Below are 21,063 nucleotides of genomic sequence, written 5' to 3'. Positions count from 1 at the left end.
GGTTTTTAGCCTTTGCTCCTGAAAATCCATTACTACAGGAGGAGAAAGATATGGATTGGAGTGCCTGAATCATGTCAGCTGCATGATGTTACTATCCTCTACCTCAATCCACACTCTTTGCCACAAGTTCCCTCACTCCCTAGGCACCAACTCAGGCTTTCAGCCAAGAAGCAATGAGAGGTTGAAGGATTGGTGTATGAAGTGGCTGAGAATGTGTCCCTTTTGAAGCAAAGAGTCTGAGAGAAACTTGCATAGGCTTTTCCTAAACAGAATGTTTGAAGAATTATCCAGCAAATACATGGAAATGTCATTCCCTTGTAGCCACCTGTTGGTATCTTCTCTTTCAAAGAAGGTCAGGGGAATTCTGAATGTCTTAGCCAATGTTTTTCCTTCAATGAACATCACTTGAAGATTTAGTCACTTCTCTTATGCCTGTTTTTTGCAAACGTTTTTTGTTCACAAACAGGCTACTGTGTCTCCTCCATTAGTTTCACTTAAGAAATACTCGAACCACTAGAGGGATGCAAGCTAATTGTTTCTGTTCTGCTAGTCACAGCACAGGTAGGTGACTGCTTCTCTGGGTTAAGTCAGGGACAGTTACTAAATCGACATTTCGGGCAAAAGCCCTTCATCAGGAATAGAGGCAGGGTGCCTGCAGAGTGGAGAGATAAATGAGAGCGGAGTGGGGGTGGGGAGAATGATTCCTGATGAAGGGCTTTTGCCCGAAACGTCGATTTCGCTGCCCGTTGGATGTTGCCTGAACTGCTGTGCTCTTCCAGCACCACTGATCCAGGCTCTATTAATCACCTCCATCCCCACCCCCATTCACCTATTGTACTCTGTGCTACTTTCTCCCCACCCCCACCCCCCCTCTCATTTATCTCTCCACTCTGCAGGCATCCTGTCTCTATTCCTGATGAAGAGCTTTTTGCCCAAAATGTCGATTTTCCTACTCATCAGATGCTGCCAGACCTGCTGTGCTTTTCCAGCACCATTCTAATCTAAACTCTGGTTTCCAGCATCTGCAGTCCTCACTTTTTCCCAGGGAGAGTTGCTGTCTCCACTTACTCAGTGACAGGGATGGCAGCATGAAGGCACAAGGGGGCAGCACAGAACAAGCCTTTGTCAAAGTTGCTGCATGTGACTCGGCCAGAGCCACCAATTCCAGTTTGTCTTTAGGAAGCTCAGACATCTCAGCTTTCCAAATATGGCAAGTTCGCCAGTCTGTGATCAGAGTCACTGTCCCCACCTTTTCAGATAGCAGCTGCTGCTGATGCTGCCATGGCCAATTCCACCTCCTGTGAACACATCTTCTCTTTCTTTCAGTCAGAATACTGTGGATGCTGCAACACTGAGTAAACTTAAGGAGGAGATAGACAGACTTTTAATGAGTAATGGGTTGAAGAGTTGTGGGGAGCAGACAGGAAAGTGGAGTTGAGGTCATAATGATGTCAGACATGATTGTATCAAATAGCAGAACAGACTCGAGAGGCTGAATTGCCTGCTCCTTCTCCTAGTTCCATGTTCTTATGTTCTTTACTTGTCCTCTGACAGTCCTCTCTCCCCTCGCACCATTCCTTTCTCTAGGTTAATCTCCACTGCTTTGCACATCATCTGGTTGTGACATACAAGCAAGGGAAGCAAGAACAGAAATTGCTGGAAAATCTCAGCAGGCCTGGCGGCATCTGTGCAGAGAAAGCAGAGTTAACGTTTCAGTTCCACAGAAGTTCCGAAGAAGGGTCACTGAACTTGAGACATTAACTCCAATTTGTCTCTACAGATGCTGCCAAGACTTGCTGAGATTTTCCAGCAATTTCTGTTTTTGTCACTGATGTCCAGCATCTGCAGTTGTTTCGTTTTTTTTGTTTACCAAGGAAAGCAGATGCTTTTGCACATATACTGTTGAGAGCAGCATTCCTGGTGAAGAATGTGGAAGACGCTATAACAGAGTGTGAAAACTTTCAGACTTAATGTGAAGCAGCAACCCTTCATGCTCTGCAAGTCATCAAGACCAGCAGAGACATTGAATATAACAGATACCTTGCTCAAATCAAGCAATCTGTCCAACAAGATGGAAATCTCCAACGGTTGTAATGAAAGGATGACCAAAGAGCATCAAGAAAAAACCTATTGCTGAAGAGCATGTAGAGATGAACTGACAGTCCTAGGTGGCCTATTGTACAAGGAAAATAGAGTCACCATCCCTTTGGGATTGGGAGCAGTGATGCTAAGATACATCATGCAAATCATTAAGTAGTTGAATCAGGTCTAAGAAAGGTAAGAGATGTGCTGCTCCGGCCAAACATGAGCAACAATAGTAAGGGGCACGTCAGCCAGTGCAGGGTTTGTAATGTGTACTGAGCAACACAAGCTAGAGAGTCACTGGTGATCAGATAAGGCTGAAAGTAGATCTCCTCATAATCAGTTCATGTAAATATCTTGTCACAGTAGATGACTATTCTGATTCCTGGGACATGAAGTAGAAGACTTCGAGGACTACTGCTGAGGTTGTTGCTTGTTTAAAAGCACACTTCAGCTGTTATGGTATTCCAGCTTTGCTGCAAAGTCATAGAAGTTTCCAACACAGAAAAGGACCTTCAAGCCCATTGAGTTTGTGTCAGTGAAAAACAGCCATTTATTCTAATTCCCATCTCCAGCACTTGGCCAATAACCTTACATGCCTTGGCATTGCAAGAGCACATCTATATGTTTCCTAAACGTGATGAGGGTTTCTTCCTCCACCACCCTCACAGACAGTGAGTTCTAGATTCCTACCACTCTCTGGGTGAAAAGGTTTATCCTCACATTCCCTCTTGCTCCTTACCTTAAGTATCTGCTCCTCCTGATCATGAATCCCTTCATCAAGGAGAAAACTTTCTTCCTGCCTATTATGTTCCAGATTATTTTACCTCAATTATGTTATTCCACAGTCTCTTTTGCTCTAAGGGAAATAACCCCAGTCTGTTCAATCTGTCTTTATAACTGAAACTCTTCAGCCCAGGCATTATCTTAGTAAATCTCCTCTGCATCCTCTCAGAGTGCTATTGCATCTCTAAGTGTGAATAAGAACAGCAATTCTCTCCCAACAGCTAAAAATCTACTGAAGTCAGAAGTAGAATAGGCATGAATGACAAAAAAATTAAGCTGAAATAGCAGAAAGCCGAATTTCAATTTGATCAAACTGTTAAACCATTGATTGGAGAGTAAATCAGGGTACAGACATTCAACAATTTCAACAGTGGTGAGCCCTCTGTTCTTGGTCGGGAGTGCCGCCACTGTTTAAGTCAGGAGCAGGTCCTGAGATACTATTCTGAGTTCGGGTTGGGGTCACTGTTCTGAGTTCGGGGTGGAGTCACTGTTCTGAGTTCGGGTTGGGGTCACTGTTCTCAGATGGGGATGGAGTCATTGTTCACATTCGGATGTGGGGCCACTGTTCCCATCAGGGTGGAGTCCAGCCAGAGATGCTCCCATCCTGTAAACAAGTTGTTTAAAATGACATGTCAAATGGAGCTGCAGCTGCCTAGATAAATCAGGGCTATATTACATCTCTTTGTGCCATCTCCAGTTGTTACATTGTGTTGGCAATTATTCTGCATGATTGCTGTGCTCAGAGTGTTCTGCTATCGTAATGTTTGTATGTAACATTACAAACATTACACATCGTGCACCTAGGACAAGAAACATTTTCAGGTCCTCTCGAAGAGCCTCACTTTATTATTGTCAGATCTCATCCCATGTCTCCCTCTCCTGGGAAAGACAGAAACATAGCTCTGCTGGCAGATCATGAGTTCTCTATTTAAAAAAAACTCTTGCCTCACAAATCAGCCAATCCCCAGGGCCATGCCCTTATTTTCAGTTGTTTCTATTTTAGCATTTTTACCTGCTGTTTTTTTCTTTATTTTGTCACCACATGACTCAGGGATGTTGGTTTCTGAATCTAATTTCTGAATGGATCTTGAACATGGAGAGGCAATAGGATGGAGGTCTGAGGGAATGTGCAGATGAACAGCTAAGCAATGGTACCCCAGCAAGTGAAAGACAACGTGCCCTCTCACCATGTTTGATGTGTTCACTCCACCATGAGACTGAGTTCTCAATGTGATATCCTGAATAAGTAAGGAAGTGATTTTAGGTGAAGAGGTAGAAGCAGAATGAAATGTGGTTTAAGCTAGGTCTGACCACATATCACACTGCTACAGATGTGAGGTTTATGGATTGCTCCATTCCTACACTGTGTCTTTAACGTGTTCCAGCCAGGGACAGGGGCAGGGACAAGCACAGGGACAGGGGCAGTGACAGGGAACACGGTGTTCTGGTTGGGGTAGTGTCCCAGGTCTGGCACAGTACAGAGCATGTGATTTTTAATCCTGGTTCTGCATGTGACTTGTTTTAACAATGGATAGACAGGCAAGTGTTGAGAATGTTCATTTTTTTTCCCCTTTCATTAATAGGATATGGGCATTGCTGGTTGGACCAGCATTTATTGTCCATCCTTAATTGCCCACTTAAGAGTCAACACACATTGATGTGAGTGCGGAGTTACACAAAGGTCAGAGCAGGTAAGGTTGTTAGATTTCCTTCCTTAAAGGATAATAATGAACCAGATGGGTTTTTCCCCTGACAATCGACAATGGTTTCATGGTCATCTTTAAACTCTTATTTCCAGATTATTATTGAATTCAAATTCCATCATCTGCCACGGCAGGATTTGAACCCAGGTCCCAAGAACATTACTTGGTACTCTGGATTAATAATCTAGTGATAGGCCATCACCTAACCACAGAATAAATAATTACGTTTTAAATTAGTTACTTGATTCCAAGAATTGTCAATCAGCACTTTTACTTGGATACAACTTCCAGATGGCCTCCTTCTTGAAGGACCACAATTTCCCCTCCCACGTGGTCAATGAAGCCCTCCAGAGCATCTCATCCACTTTCCGCACCTCTGTCCTTGGACCCTACCCCTCCAACTGCAACAAGGACAGAACTCCCGTGGTCCTCACCTTCCACTCCACCAACCTCTGGATACATCCATCATTCTCTGCCACTTCCATCACCTACAAACAGACCTCACCACCAGAGACATCGTTTCCTCCCCACCCCTATCTGCTTTCTGTAAAGACATTTCATTCCGCGACTCTCTTGTCAGGTCCACACCCCACACCATCCCACACCTCCATCCCAGGCCCCAAAGGAGCCTTCCACATCCATCAGAGTTTTACCTGCACTTCCACACTTGTCATTTACTGTATCCGTTGCTCCCAATGCGGTCTCCTCTACACTGGGGAGACAAGACACCTACTTGCAGACCGCTTCAGAGAACATCTCCAGGACACCCGCATAAATCATCCCAACCGCCCTGTGGCTGAACACTTCAACTCCCCCTCCCACTCCGCCAAGGTCATGCAGGTCCTGGGCCTCCTCCATCGCCAGACCCGAACCACCTGATGCCTGCAGGAAGAACGCTCATCTTCTGCCTTGGGACCCTCAACACGGCATCAACGTGGATTTCACCAGTTTACTCATTTCCTCTACACCCACCTTATCCCAGATCCAACCTTCCAGCTAATTACCATCCTCATGACCTGTCCTACCTGTCCATCTTCCTTCCCACCTATCCGCTCCGCCCTATCATCATTACCCCCCACCTCCATCTACTTATTGCACTCTCAGCTTCCTTCCCCCCAGCCCCACCTCCCTCTCATGTATCTCTCGGGCTCCCTGGCCCACAAGCCTCATTCCTGTTCTCCTGTTCCTCGGAGGCTGCCTGACCACACTTAGCACCAGACTCCTGACTCTGATCTCCAGCATCTGCAGTCCTCTCTTTCTCCAATTTATTCTGTATTCTGCTTTCTTTTGTTTGTCTTTCATTCGGTACTGTGTAAATAAATTCTGTTTTTCATAAACTGAGTGGATGGGCCAACTGCATCCACCCTTGAATGTCCAGCTAACACCTACTTAAAACAGCCAGCAAAGTTAGTGTCTTGGCTGTCTTCTTGAGATGTTTTTAGGGGGTCTGACCTGGTCCAGGACAAAGTGTATAAGATAATGAGAGACATGGAGAGGTTGAGTGCACTCAGTCTTTTTCCCAGTGTTGGGAAATCGAGGGATAGAGGGCGTCAATTTAAGGTTGGAGGGGAAAGAATAAAAGGGAACCTGAGGGACAACTTTTTTACACTGGAGATCAGAGTCGGGAGTCTGGCGCTGAGTGTGGTATGCATATGCAATGAGCTGCCAGTGGAAGTGGTTGAGATGGTTACATTAACAACATTTAAAAGGCATTTGGACAAATACAGGGACAGGAAAGGTTGAGAAGGATATGGGCCAAGTGCAGGAAAATGGGGTTAGTATTTTGGTCGCATGGACCAGTTTGGGCCAAAGGGCCTGTGTCCATGCTGTAGGACTCTAGGACACTATGACTCAATCCCCTCCAATCCTCCGCCTTTACTACACATCTATGTCTCTGAGTATTGACCATCCTACTAAAAGGTTAGAGTGAATAAGAAGAACCTATCTAGCAGCCTCATAAGTTTATACTCCTTAATTAAATCGTATTTGTTTCCTCTGTTGCAAGGAAAACAAGCCCAGTGCAGCTGATACGAAATTCTCCATTCCTGGCAAGATTCTCACAAATCTCTTTGTCAAAGTCTCTAACGCAATCACATATTTCCTGCAATGAGATGACCAGAACTGCACAAAGTAGTTTGTGAGCTAACTAGTAGTTCTTACAGCTCTGGTAATAACCTCCATGTTGTGTTCAATTGTTCATCGTTTGTCTGTGTGTATCTGCTGACTGTTCTTTCTGCTGTGTGCTGTTCATCAAGCCTGTGGGTACGATTACAGGGGAGGAGAAACTGAAAACAGGGCTGGAATATGTGGGTGCTGTTGTCATTTTAAAAGTTTAATTTGTAATTAAATCCTGTCCACATATTGTGTGTTAACTCTGCCTATCCCCAGGTGTAAATAACAATCCCCTTCACTATTATAACCTATGCCCTGGCAAATGGGGGAAAATATCCATGTGGAATTGTGTTTCATTGTTTTTCTACTTTTTAGTAAGAAAGACTGTAATGTTGAACTTTTAAACTTTTGTTTTCATTATGCTTCTGCTTTGTAACTAAGCTTCTGTACCTTTGGTATCTTTGTACCAAAGATGGCATCATAAGTGGTGACTTGTAAACTTTTCACCATACTCATGTGTCAATAAATGTAACTTAATTCAGATCATTTCTCAACCACCTTAACTACCTGCCCCACATACCTTCGGGGATTTGAGGACAAGCACTTCAACGTCTTTCTGTTCCTCTACACTTCTCGGTGCACTACCACTTATTATTTGTTCTTTTGCTTGATTGATCTCCCAAATACATTGTTGCCTCCTGATCTGGATGAATTCCATTTGCCACATTTCTGCTGACCTGACTCATCTTTTGTTATTTATCTATATCAATAATCTTGTTCCTCACTGTTAATCACACTTCCAATTTTGGTTTCACCTGCAAAGTTCCTCAGTATACACCTTACAGTTAACATCAAGTCATCAACATATACCACATTTAGCAAGAGTCCCAGTACTGAACGGCACAGTGTCTCAGTGGTTAGCCCTGCTGCCTCACAGTGCCAGGGACTTGGGTTTGAGTCCATCCTCAGGTGACTGTCTGTGTGGAGTTTGCACATTCTCCCCATAGCTGTGTGGATTTCCTTCCACAATCCAAAGATGTGCAGGTCAGGTGAATTGGCCAGACTAAATTGCCTATCGTGTAAGGTGCATTAGTCAGAGGTAAATGTAGGGGAATGGGTCTGGATGGGTTACTGTTCAGAGGGTCGGTGTGGACTTGTGGGCAAAGAGCCTGTTTCCATACTTTAGGGAATTTAATTGGAAATAGCCTTTTATTCAAATAGCCTTTGTTTCCCAGCCCTGAGACAATTCTGGCTCTGAATTAATATTTGGGCTTGAATCCATGAGCCTTTACTTTCATGACCAGCCTGTTACCTAAGACCTGGTCTAAAGTCTTGTTAAAATCCATGTAAATTACATTAATCTCTTCATCAAAATAATCAACCATTTTAGACAGAGTCAAAAAGTGTAGTGCTGGAAAAGCATGACAATGCCTTAACAAATGCATGCTGTAGATTATTAATTGATTATTTTTTAAACGAAATTTTATTCTTTTCCTCAGACTTTTTTTTCCATTTATCCACTACTGTGTTTTCTAAAATTCATTCACGAAGTGAGACCATTGCTGTTACCATTGTAAATGCACCAAAAATTCCATTAGGGAAGGAGTTCCAGGAATTTGACCTTGTGTCAGGATGTTGTGTGACATAGAGAGGAGCTTGTCAGTGAAAGCGATTCCGTGTGCTTGCACTAAAACCCTCCCCCCTCATTCTACAAGTGGTAGAGGTCATGAGTTTGGAAGACTGTGAAAGGAGCCTTTGTGAGTTGTTGCAATACTCTGTCCCTGTGCACTGGGGTGTAGGTTAAGCTGATTGGCCTGCAATTACTCAAATTATCTCTTCCTCCTTCTCTATTCAGCCTTCCTCCTACAACAGCTGTAACAAGAGAAGAGATTGACTAACAATGACCAAAGTTATTTCATCCTTGCTCTCTTAGTAGCTTGGGGTACACTTCATCTGGACCAGGAGACTTTTCCATTCTCAAAGGATCTAAACTCTTTGATATTTCCTCTCTCACTATCTCTAATCCAACCAAAATCTCACACTGCTCCCCTTTAACAAGAGTTTCTGCATTGGTTCCCCTATTTTTGTGAAGTGGACACAAAATATTAATTACAAAACATGCCCATACCTTTCACTTCCACCCCCAGTATTAGTCCTCTGTCAGGCCATCCTCTTACTTTTACTCCTTAAATTATTTAAAGGATAACTAGAGTCATAGAGTCCTAGAAAACTACAGCTCAGAAAAAAGACCTTCAGCCCATTGTGCCCATGCTGGTCAAAAGTAATCACCTAACTATTCTAATCCCATTCTCCTGCACTCAACCTATAGCCCTTCTTTACTTTGGAATCATATGTGCACATCTAAATCCTTCTTAAATGTGGTGAGGGTTTCTGCCTCGACCACTTTTGTAGGCAGTGAGTTGCTGATTCCCACCACCCTCTAGGTGAAAACATTCTTCTCCTTTAAAACTTCTGTCCCTTATCTGAAACCTTTGTTCCCTCCATCAAAGGGAAAATTTTCTTCTTGTTTACCCGGTCTATGCCCCTCATCTCAATCATGAGCCCTCTCAATATCCCCACTGCTCAAAGGAAAGCAACCCCTGTCTGTCCAATCTCACTCTCCAGGCAAGGGAACATCCTGGCAAATCTTCTCTACACCCTCACCAGCAGAGTCACATCCCCCCTGCAATGTGGATCTCAGAAGAGCACGCAATACTGCATAGAGTCAGAGTCATAGAGATGTACAGCACATAAACAGACCCTTCAGTCCAACTTATCCATGCTGACCAGATATCCCAACCCAATCTAGTCCCACCTACCAACACTTGGCCCATATCCCTCCAAACCCTTTTTATTCATATATCCATCTAGATGCTTTTTAAATGTTATAATTGTACTAGCCTCCACCACTTCCTCTGGCAGCTCATTCCATAAACATAAAAAGACCCTCTGCATGAAAAAGTTGCCCCTTAGGTCTCTTTTATATCTTTCCCCTCTCATCCTAAACCTATGCCCTCTAATTCTGGACTCCCTCACCTCAGGGAAAAGACATTATCTATTTACCCTATTCATGCCCCTCATAATTTTGAAAACCTCTGTAAGGTCACCCCTCTGCCTCTGACGTTCCAGGGAAAACAGCCCCAGCCTCTGCAGCCCTCTCCCTGTAGCTCAAATCCTCCAACCCCGGCAACATCCTTGTAAATCTTTTCTGAACCCTTTCAAGTTTCACAACATCCTTCCAAAAGGAAGACCAACATTCACACACTATTCCAAAAGTGTCCTAACCAATGTCCTGTACAGCCGCAACATGACCTCCCAATTCCTATACTCAGTGCTCTGACCAATAAAGGAACGCATACCAAATGCCTTCTTGACTATCCTATCTACCTGCTTTTCTACTTTCAGCAGCTGAACCTGCACTCCAAGGTCTCTTTGTTCAGCAACACTCCCTAGGACCTGACCATTATGTATATAAGTCCTGCTAAGATTTGCTTTCCCAAAATGCAGTACCTCACATTTAGCTGAATTAGATTAGATTAGATTCCCTACATTGTGGAAACAGGCCCTTAGGCCCAACCAGTCCACAATGACCCTCCGAAGAGTAACCCAATCAAACCCATCTCTGTCTAACTAATGCACCTAACACTATGGGCAATTTAGCATGGCCAATTCACCTGACCTGTACGTTTTTGGACTGTGGGAGGAAAACCTAGAGGAAACCCACGCAGACAAGGGGAGAATATGCAAACTCTACACAGACAGTCGCTCAAGGCTGGAATCGAACCCGGGTCCCTGGCACTATGAGGCAAAAGTGCTAACCACTGAGCCGCCCTTCTACGCTGCCCTTAAACTCCATCTGCCACTCCTCAGCCTATTGGTCCATCTGATCAAGATCCCACTGTAATCCAGATCTTTCCCACTTTCATTTTTAATTTCATTTTGGCATTTTTTTAACTTCTAGCCTCTTTGCAAAATTGAGCTCCTGATGTCTATAAGACATAATCTTCTTTTTATTGTGTTTTTTTGACATCCTGGAGAGTTTAGATTTGTAAGACTTTGTTGGAATATATTTGTTTTGACCCGTGTCTATCTCGTCTTTGAGTTTTTCCCACAGCTCTTCTATTTAGCTTCAACTAATGTTTGAACTCCACTTTTGCCAAGTCACACCCTGGCTTAGCAATTTTCTCAATTTCAAACATTTACTCCTTATCTATCTTTGGTCCTTTCTGTTAATACTCTAAATGAAATTGAAACAACATTCCTGCTTTCCCGCTGAAACCCCTTCCATTTGCCCAGCTTCCTTTCCTAATGTTAGTCAAGAGCTGAGCTTTTCTTTATTGTTTTTGCTCTCAAAAGCATTTTAACAATGTTGTGCTCTCTGTATCTTTTACACTGATGTCATGTACAAGTAATTGAAATCCTTGTCCTATTTTTTTCTGCATTGCTCAGCAATTAGTCCACACATTTCCTCTTTTAGATTCCTGACACGGTTTGAAAGTATCCTGCCAACACTGCTTATACCTTCTTTGTTGTTCAGTTCAACACAAATTGTCTCTTTTCCTTATTCACTCGTGGAATATGGGTGTCACTGGCTGACCAGCATTTATTGCCCATTCCCAGTTGCCCTTGAGAAGGTGATGATGAGTTGCCTTCTTGAACCACTGTAGCCCATGTGCTGTAGGTTGATCTATAATGCTCTTAGGGAGGGAATTCCAGGATTTTGTCCCAGCGACAGTAAAGGTGTGGCAATATATTTCCATGTCTAGATGATGAGTGGTTTGGAGGGGAACTTGCAGGTGGTGGTATTCCCATAAGTCTGCTGCCCATGTCCTTCTAGATGGAAATGGGTGTGTCTTTGGAAAGTACAATCTGAGGATCCTTCTGGATTTCTACAGTGTATCTTGTAGATAGTAGACACTGCTGCTGGTGGAGAGAGTGGATTCTTGTGGATATAATTCCAATCAAGCGGGTTGCTTTGTCCTGGATGGTATCAAGCTTCTTAACAGTTGGAACTGCACCCATTCAGGCAAGTGGGGAGTACTCCTTCACATTCCTGACTTGTGCTTTGTAGATGGTGGAAAGGCTTTGAGGAGTCAAGGGGTGAGTTACTTGCCACAGTCTTCCTAGCCTCTGATCTGTTCTTGTAGCCACTGCATTTATGTAGTTAATCAAGTTGTGTTTCTGGTCAATGGTAATGGTCAGGATGTTAATGGTGGGGATGTAATGATAGTAACACCATTGAATGTCAAGGGACAGAGGTTAGATTATCTCTTATTGGAGGTGGTCATTGCCTGGCATTTGTGTGGCATGAATGTTATTTGCTACATGTCAGCCCAAGCCTGTATAATGTCCATATCTTGTTGCATTTGAACATGGATGTGAAGAGTGACAAATGGCTGTGTAAACACTGTGCAATCATTGGTGAACATCCTCACTTCTAACCTTATGATGGAGGAGGGTCAATGATGTAGGAGCCTGAAGATGGTTGGGCCGAGATCCTGCAGAGATGTTCTGGAGCTGAGATGACTGATGTCCAACAACCATAACCATTTTCCTTTGTGCCAGGTGAGACACCAACCAGTGGACAGTTTGCTTCTGATACCTATTGATTTCAGTTTTACTAGGACTCCTTGATGCCACATTCAATTGAATGCAGCCTTGGTGTGGAGGGCTTTCGTTCTCACCTCCCCTCTGGAATTCAGCTCTTTTGTCCATGTTTGTACCAAGGCTGAAATGAGATCAGGAGCTGAGTGGCCCTGGTGAACCCAAACTGGACATCACTGAGCAGGTTTTTGCTGAGCAGGTGCTGCTTGTCAGCACTTTTAATGACACCTTCCATCACTTTACTGATGATCAAGTGTAGACTGATGGGGTGGGAATTGGCTCGGTTGGATTTCTCCAGCTTTTTGTATACAGGACTTACCTGAGAAATTTTCCATGTTGTGAGGTAGGTGTCAGGTACGTAACTGTACTGGAAGAGCTTGTCTAGGGCAGTAACAAGTTCTGCAGCACAAGCCTTCAGTCCTATTGTTGGAACATTGTCAATGTCCACAGCCTTTGTGGTATCCAGTGCCTCCAGCTGTTTCTTGATATCATGTGAGTGAATTGAATTGGTTGAAGACTGATATCTGTGATGCTGGGGACCACTGGAGGAAGCTGAAGTGGACTATCCATTCGACACTTCTGACTGAAGATTGTTGCAAATTCTTCAATATTTTGCACTGATGTGTTGGGCTCTTCCATCATTGAAGATGGAGTTATTTGTGGAGACTCCTCCTCCAGTGAGTTGTTTAATTATTCACCACCATTCATGACTGGATGTGGTAGGCTTGCAGAACCCAGATCTGATCTGTTAGTTGTAGAATAATTTACTGCTTATGCTGTTTGGCATGCAAGTAGTCCTGTTTTGTGACTTCACCGGGTTGACACCTCATTTTTAGGTATGACTGGTCAACATTCTCCTGTCATGTTGACCTGCCACTTCATTGAACCACGGTTGATCCTCTGAGTTTATGGTCATGTTTGAGTGGGGGATATACCAGGCCGTAAGGTTGCAGATTGTGTTTGATTTTAATTCTACATCTTGACATGGCCCACAGTACCTCATGCCTTGAGTTGCTAGATCTGTTTGAAGTCTGTGCCATTTAGCAGAGTGATAGTGTCACATAACAAGATGAAAGGTATTCTCAGTGTGAAGGTAGGATTTTGTCTCCTCAAGGATTATGCATTGATCACTCTTCCCAATACTGTCATGGGCAATTTGATAAGGATGACGTCAAGTATGTTGATCCCCACACCACCTGCCACAGATCCATTCTAGCAGCTATGTCCTTGAGGACCTGACCAGCTCAATCAGCAGCACTGCTGCTGAGCCACCCTTGGTAATGGACATTAAAATCCACCACCCAGAATACATTTTGCAGCCTTGCTACCCTCAGGGCTTCCTCCAAGGGTTGTTCAACATGGAGGAGTGTGAATTCATCAGCTGAAGGAGGACACGTGGTAATCAGCAGGAGGTTTCCTTGCCCATGGGATCTGAGTCAAATGAAATGTGATGATTGCTCTGGCATATCATCTTTCCTCACATCTGTGATGGTCTCTTTATGCTAGCTGAAAACCTAGTTACTAGGAATTAGTCATGTTTGTATATCATGTTTAATATATTGACATTTCCATCTTAAAAATAAGACATCATAGCTCTTAAACTTCTTAAATCCTGGTTCTAATCCATCCTCTCAGAATTCAACCTATCAAGCCCCCTCAGGATCCTATATGTTTCAGTCAGATCACTTCCCAATCTTCTACATACCTTTGGATTCGCACTCAACCTATTCAACCAAACTTAGAGCCGTAGAATCATCGAGTCCTACAGCACAGGCAGGCCCTTTGGCCCAAACTGGTCCGTGCCGACCAAAATGTCCATCCACGTAACCCTATTTCCCAGCACCTGGCCCATATCCTTCTCAACCTTTCCTATCTGTCTATTTCTCCAAATGCTTTTCAAATGTTGTTAATGTACCTGCTTCAACCACTTCCACTGGCAGCTCATTCCATATGCATACCACCCTCTGTGTAAAAACATTGCCCCTCAGGTTCCCTTTTATTCTTTCCCCACTAATGTTAAACAGATGCCCCCAATCCTTGATTACTTAACCCTGGGAAAAAGACTGAGTGCATTCACCCTATCCATGCCTCTCATGATCTTATACACTTTTATAAGACTTTCCCTCAGTCTCCTATGCTCTAAAGGAAAAAAAGCCCTAACTTGTCCAACCTCTCCCTAAAGCTTGAGTCCTGCCAACATCCTTGTAAATTTGTTCTGCACTCTTTCCAGTTTAATAACATCCTTCCTAGAGCAAGGTTTCCAAAACTGAATATAATACCCCAAGTGCGGCCTCACTAATGTCCTGTACAACTGCAACATAATTTCCCAACTTCCCAGCTTAATGCCTTGACTGATGAAGGCCAGTGCGTCAAAAGCTCTCATGCACAAAGCCATGCTGACTATTCCTAATCAAACCCTGTCTTTCCAAATGCACGTATATCTTATCTCAGAATCTTCTCAAGTAACTTACCCACCACAGATGTGAAGCTTACTGGTCTATAGTTCCCAGGTTTCTCTTTTGCAGCCCTTCTTGAATAAGGGCACAACATTCGCTACCCTTCTGGGACCTCACCTGTGGCTAATGGTGGTGCAAGAATATCAGCCAGGGCCCATGTAATTTCTTCTCTAGCCTCTTTCAGTGTTCTTGGATATATCTGGTTAGGACCAGGGGATTTATCCACTTTCATAAATTCTAATACATCCAACATCTCCTCCACTGTGATATGGACTGTCCCCAAGATGTTGGAGAAAGTGAGGACTGCAGATGCTGGAGAATCAGAGTCGAAAGGTGTGGCACTGGAAAAGTACAGCAGGTCAGGCAGCACCCGAGGAGCAGGAGAGCCAACGGGTTGGGCAAAAGCCCTTTATCAGGAACGTGGTTTGGGGGGGGAGGGGGGGGCGCAGGGGGAAAGGATAGGGGGAGAGCGGGTGCTGAGAGATAAATAGGGGGTGGGGTGGAATTAGCAGGAAGATACTTGGGAAGGAATTGGTGGATGCAGGTGCGGTGTAAAACTGATAGGTCGGTGGTGACAGTGGAGCGAATAGGTGGGAAGGAAGGTGGACAGGTAGAAAAGATCAAGAGGGCGGTGCAGAGTTGAAAGGTTGGATCTGGGATAAGGTGAGGGATGGGGAGTTTTGGAGACTGATAAAGTCGATGTTGATGCCATGTTGTTGAAGGATCCCAAGGCAGAAGATGAGTTGTTTTTCCTCCAGTCGTCAGGTAGCTTAGATTTAGAGGTGAAGGAGGCCCAGGACTTGAATGTGGGAAGGGAAGTTGAAGAGTTGAAGTGGTTGCCACAGGACGGTGGGGGTGTTTTGTGTGCGTGTCCCAGAGATGTTCCCTGAAATGTTCCGTGAGTTGGCATCCTGTCTCCCCAATGTAGAGGAGACCATATTGAGCGCAACGGACATAGTAGATGAGGTGGGTGGATGTGCAGGAAAATCTCTGCTGGATGTGGAAAGATTCTTTGGAACATGGGATGGGGGTGAGAGGGGGACTTGTGGGCACGGGTTTTGCACTTCTTGCGGTGGAAGGTGAGGACTGGGAGGTTCTAACTTTGTTAAGATTAGAGGGTGGGGTTCAAGGACGGAGGTGCAGGAAGTGGAGGAGATGTGCTGAAAGGTATGGTTGATCATGTGGAAGAGGAAATTGTGGTCCTTGAAATCGGAGGCCATCTGGGAGGTACTGGAATGGAATTATTCTTCCTGGGAGCAGATATGGCAGAGGTGGAGGAATTGGGAGCAAGGCATCGCATTATGGAGGGGGGTTGTGGGAGGAGGTGTAATCACAGTAGCTGTGGGGGTCACTGGGTTGGAAATTGAGCTGGCCGCCAGAGATAGAGATGGAGAGGTCCAGGAAGGGGGGGGGGGAAGGTGTCACTGGAATCAAAACCCCTCCACCCAGTATTATCTACTCAGCCAGACATTCATCTACACCATCCATTTATTTCTGCACTAAATTGTGCATGGCACAAAGAGCAGTCAGTGATTGAGATATCACTTTTTATTTGTTTCCAAGCATCGTAAAATCCACCCTCAAACCCTGATCTCTTATTCTACTTCTACCAAATCAATGGTCATTCTGGTTTGCAAAATGGTGCTGATGGTATTGTTTGCTGAAATCCTAAGGTGCTGTTTCCAAACTTCTTCCCATGATGATGACATTTCAAACCTGAAAATTATTGTGACCTCCTCACTGAGATCTGTGAAAGCAGGAGTCCATCAGATCAATGAAATTACTCCACAGAGGCCATTATCCCATCCTCCAAGTCACCTTTTATTTACATATGGAGAGACCTTGACACTGGCCCAGTTCCCTCAGAGTGAAAAAAAAGCTCTGACACTGTTGTTCATATCTGTCAGCTAGGGCTCCCTGATTGAACCAGATTAACAGCCTCAACCAGGGAACGTATATTCTATAAAGTCCACCTAGACTCATAACAATCAGGAACTTGGCTGACACTTGGGACGGCACAGTGGCTCAGTGGTTAGCACTTTGCCTCTCAGCGTCAGGGACCCAGGTTTGATCCCACTCTCAGACGACTGTCTGTGTGGAATTTGCATGGGTTTCCTCCGGATGCTCTGGTTTCCTCCTATAGCCCAGAGATGTGCAGGTTAGGTGAATTGGCCATGCTAAATTGCCCGCAGTGTTCAGGGATGTGTAGGTTAGGTGCATTAGTCAGGGGCAGATGTAGAGTGGTTGGGGAACAGGTCGGTGTGGACCTGTTGGGCCGAAGGGCCTGTTTCAACACTGCAGGGATTCTATGATAACTTGATCAGAACTCCTCACTGTCCATTAATGCCTCAGATTTCATAATCTACAAATTTTAGTTCACTACCCCACTCCTTCCCACACTTTGGGAAGCCTGTACTTAATGTTCCTGCTTTATGTGAATCCAGCTTTAGAGGTTGTAGTTAAGACATGTGCATGTAATAGATTTATAACTATGGATAATGTAGTCAAATAGCATGGAAAGGATTAATCAGATCAACGGTAGAAACCCATTGTGGTGATGCACTCTGCTGCTTGTTACACTGTGCTTTGCCTTCCTTGAGATTAAGATTAGATTTACAGTGTGGAAACAGGCCCTTCGGCCCAACAAGTCCACACCGACCCGCCGAAGCGAAACCCACCCATACCCCTATATTTACCCCTTACCTAACACTACGGGCAATTTAGCATGGCCAATTCACCTGACCCGCACATCTTTGGACTGTGGGAGGAAACCGGAGCACCCGGAGGAAACCCACGCTGACACGGGGAGAACGTGCAAACTCCACACAGTCAGTCGCCTGAGGCGGGAACTGAACCCGGGTCTTCAGGCGCTGTGAGGCAGCAGTGCTAACCACTGTGCCACCGTGCCGCCCACATAATAATAATACTGAGCATAATGTAGCTGTGGGAAATGGTACTTCTCAGCTGACAAAGATGATATTATTTTAAGCCACAATACTTCGAAATAGCTAATCAATGTTTAACCATTCTGTATGTCTGGAATAGATGGGGAGTGAATAAAACGGTGCAATCTGTGACATTAGACACGATATTGGATCAATAACCTTGTGCTGATAGGTAGGTTTAGAAGGGTCTGAAGACCTGGAAATGACAGCAGATTCCCACGGTTGAATAATTCGACATAGAACATAGAACATAGAAAGATACAGCGCAGTACAGGCCCTTCGGCCCTCGATGTTGCGCCGACCGAAGCCTACCTAACCTACACTAGCCCAATAACTTCCAAATGCCTATCCAATGCCCGCTTAAATGACCATAAAGAAGGAGAGTTCACCACTGCTACTGGCAGGGCATTCCATGAACTCATAACCCGCTGTGTAAAGAATCTACCCCTAACATCTGTCCTATACCTACCACCCCTTAATTTAAAGCTGTGTCCCCTAGTAACACCTGACTCCATTAGCGGTAAAAGGTTCTCAGTGTCAACCCTATCTAAACCCCTAATCATCTTATACACCTCTATCAAATCTCCCCTAAACCTTCTCTTCTCCAATGAGAACAGCCCCAAGTGCCTCAGCCTTTCCACATAAGATTTTCCTACCATTCCAGGCAACATCCTGGTAAACCTCCTCTGCACTCGTTCCAATGCCTCCACATCCTTCCTATAGTATGGCGACCAAAACTGCACACAATACTCCAGATGAGGCCGCACCAGAGTCTTATACAGTTGCAACATGACCTCAGGACTCCGGAACTCAATTCCTCTACCAATAAAGCCCAGTACACCATATGCCTTCCTCACAGCACTATTTACCTGGGTGGCAACTTTCAGAGATCTGTGTACATGGACACCAAGATCCCTCTGCTCATCCACACTACCAAGTAGCCTACCATTAGCCCAGTAATCCATCATCTTGTTATTCCTACCAAAGTGAATGACTTCACACTTAGCTACATTGAATTCCATTTGCCACCTTTCTGCCCAGCTCTGCAACTTATCTATATCCCGCTGTAACCTACCACTTCCTTCCTCACTATCCACAACTCCACCGACTTTTGTGTCATCCGCAAACTTGCTTACCCAGCTTTCAAGCCCTTCCTCTAGATCATTTATAAAGATAACAAAAAGCAATGGTCCCAAAACAGATCCTTGTGGTACACCGCTAGTAACTGCAATCCAAGATGAACTTAGTCCATCAACTACTACCCTCTGTCTCCTTCCAGCCAGCCAATTCCTAATCCAAACCTCTAATGTATCCTCAATGCCATACCTCCGTAGTTTTAGCATTAGCCTACCATGGGGAACCTTATCGAACGCCTTACTAAAATTCATATACACAACATCTACTGCTTTACCCTCGTCCACTTCCTTAGTCACCTTCTCAAAGAACTCAATAAGGTTTGTGAGGCACGACCTGCCCTTCACAAAACCATGCTGGCTATCCTTGATCACGTTATTCCCATCCAGATGTTCATAAATCTTATCCCTTACCATTCTCTCTAAGACTTTGCCCACCACTGAAGTCAGACTCACTGGCCTATAGTTACTAGGGCTATCCCTACTCCCTTTCTTGAACAAGGGGACCACATTCGCTATCCTCCAGTCCTCTGGTACTATTCCCGTTGACAATGACGACATAAAAATCCAGGCCAATGGCTCTGCTATCTCCTCCCTAGCTTCCCATAGGATCCTAGGGTAAATGCCATCAGGCCCAGGAGACTTATCTATTTTCATCCTCTCCAATATTCCCAGAACCTCTTCCCTGCATATTTCCAGGCCATCCATTCTAATCATTTGTGACTCCATATTCACGTCAGCAACAGTGTCCTGTTCCTGAGTGAATACTGATGAAAAGTATTGATTTAGTGTCTCTCCAATCTCCTCCGCCTCCACACACAACTTCCCACTACTATCCTTGACTGGACCGATACCTACCCTAGTCATCCTTTTATTCCTGACATACCTATAGAAAGCCTTTGGGTTTTCCCTAATCCTACCAGCTAAAGACTTTTCATGTCCCCTTCTCGCTTCTCTTAGCTCTCTCTTTAGATTCTTCCTGGCTACCTTATAACTCTCTATCGCCCCAACTGAACCTTCACGCCTCATCTTTACATATGCCGCCTTCTTCCCTTTCACAAGGGATTCCAATTCCTTACTAAACCACGGCTGCCTCACAAGGCCCTTTACACCATGCCTGACTGGTACATACTTATCGAGGACACGTAGTAGCTGCTCCTTGAACAATCCCCACATCTCATTAGTGTTCTTCTCTTGAAGCCTGTTTTTCCAATCCACACATCCTAAGTCATGCCTCACTGCATCATAATTTCCCTGCCCCCAGCTATAACTCTTGCCCTGCGGCGCACACTTATCCCTCTCCATCATTAAAGTAAAAGTCACCGAGCTGTGGTCACTGTCCCCGAAGTGCTCACCTACCTCCAAGTCTAACACCTGGCCTGGTTCATTACCTAGAACCAAATCCAGTATAGCCTCACCTCTTGTTGGCCTGTCTACATATTGTGTCAGGAAACCCTCCTGCACACATTGGACAAACACCGACCCATCTAATGAACTCGAGCTATAGCTCTCCCAGTCAATATCTGGGAAGTTAAAGTCCCCCATAACAACCACCCTGCTACCTTCACTCTTTTCCTGAATCATCCTCGCAATATTATCCTCTACTTCTCTAGGACTATTAGGAGGCCTGTAGAATACACCTAACAGGGTGACCTCACCTTTCCTATTTCTAACCTCAGCCCAAACTACCTCAGATGGCAAGTCCTCTTCCATCGTCCATTCCACTGCTGTAATACTATCTTTGACAAGTAATGCCACACCTCCCCCTTTTTTACCCCCACGTCTGATCCTACTAAAACATTTAAACCCTGGAACCTGCAACAGCCATTCTTGTCCTTGTTCTACCCACGTCTCTGTAATGGCCACAACATCGAAGTCCCAGGTACCAACCCACGCTGCAAGTTCACCTACCTTATTCCTTATACTTCTGGCATTGAAGTATACACACTTCAATCCACCCTTCTGTTTACAGGCACCCTCCTTCGAGATCGCTGCATTATTCATAACCTCCCTACACTCAAGGTCCTGTACCCTAAAGCTACAGTCCAGGTTCCCATGCCCCGGCGGAGTTAGTTTAAACCCTCCCAAAGAGCACTAGCAAACCTCCCCCCAAGGATACTGGTGCCCCTCAGGTTCAGGTGTAGACCATCCTTTTTATAGAGGTCCCACCTTCCCCAGAGTGTTAATGCAGTAAAATGGCACATGTGTTCAGACAAGTGCAGTAAAGTTCATGTTAAGGTTG

The sequence above is a fragment of the Hemiscyllium ocellatum genome, chromosome 31 (assembly GCF_020745735.1).
Source record: "Hemiscyllium ocellatum isolate sHemOce1 chromosome 31, sHemOce1.pat.X.cur, whole genome shotgun sequence".
In the NCBI taxonomy this organism is placed as follows: domain Eukaryota; kingdom Metazoa; phylum Chordata; class Chondrichthyes; order Orectolobiformes; family Hemiscylliidae; genus Hemiscyllium; species Hemiscyllium ocellatum.
The sequence above is the reverse complement of the archived record's forward strand: the minus strand, read 5'-3'. Positions refer to the sequence as shown.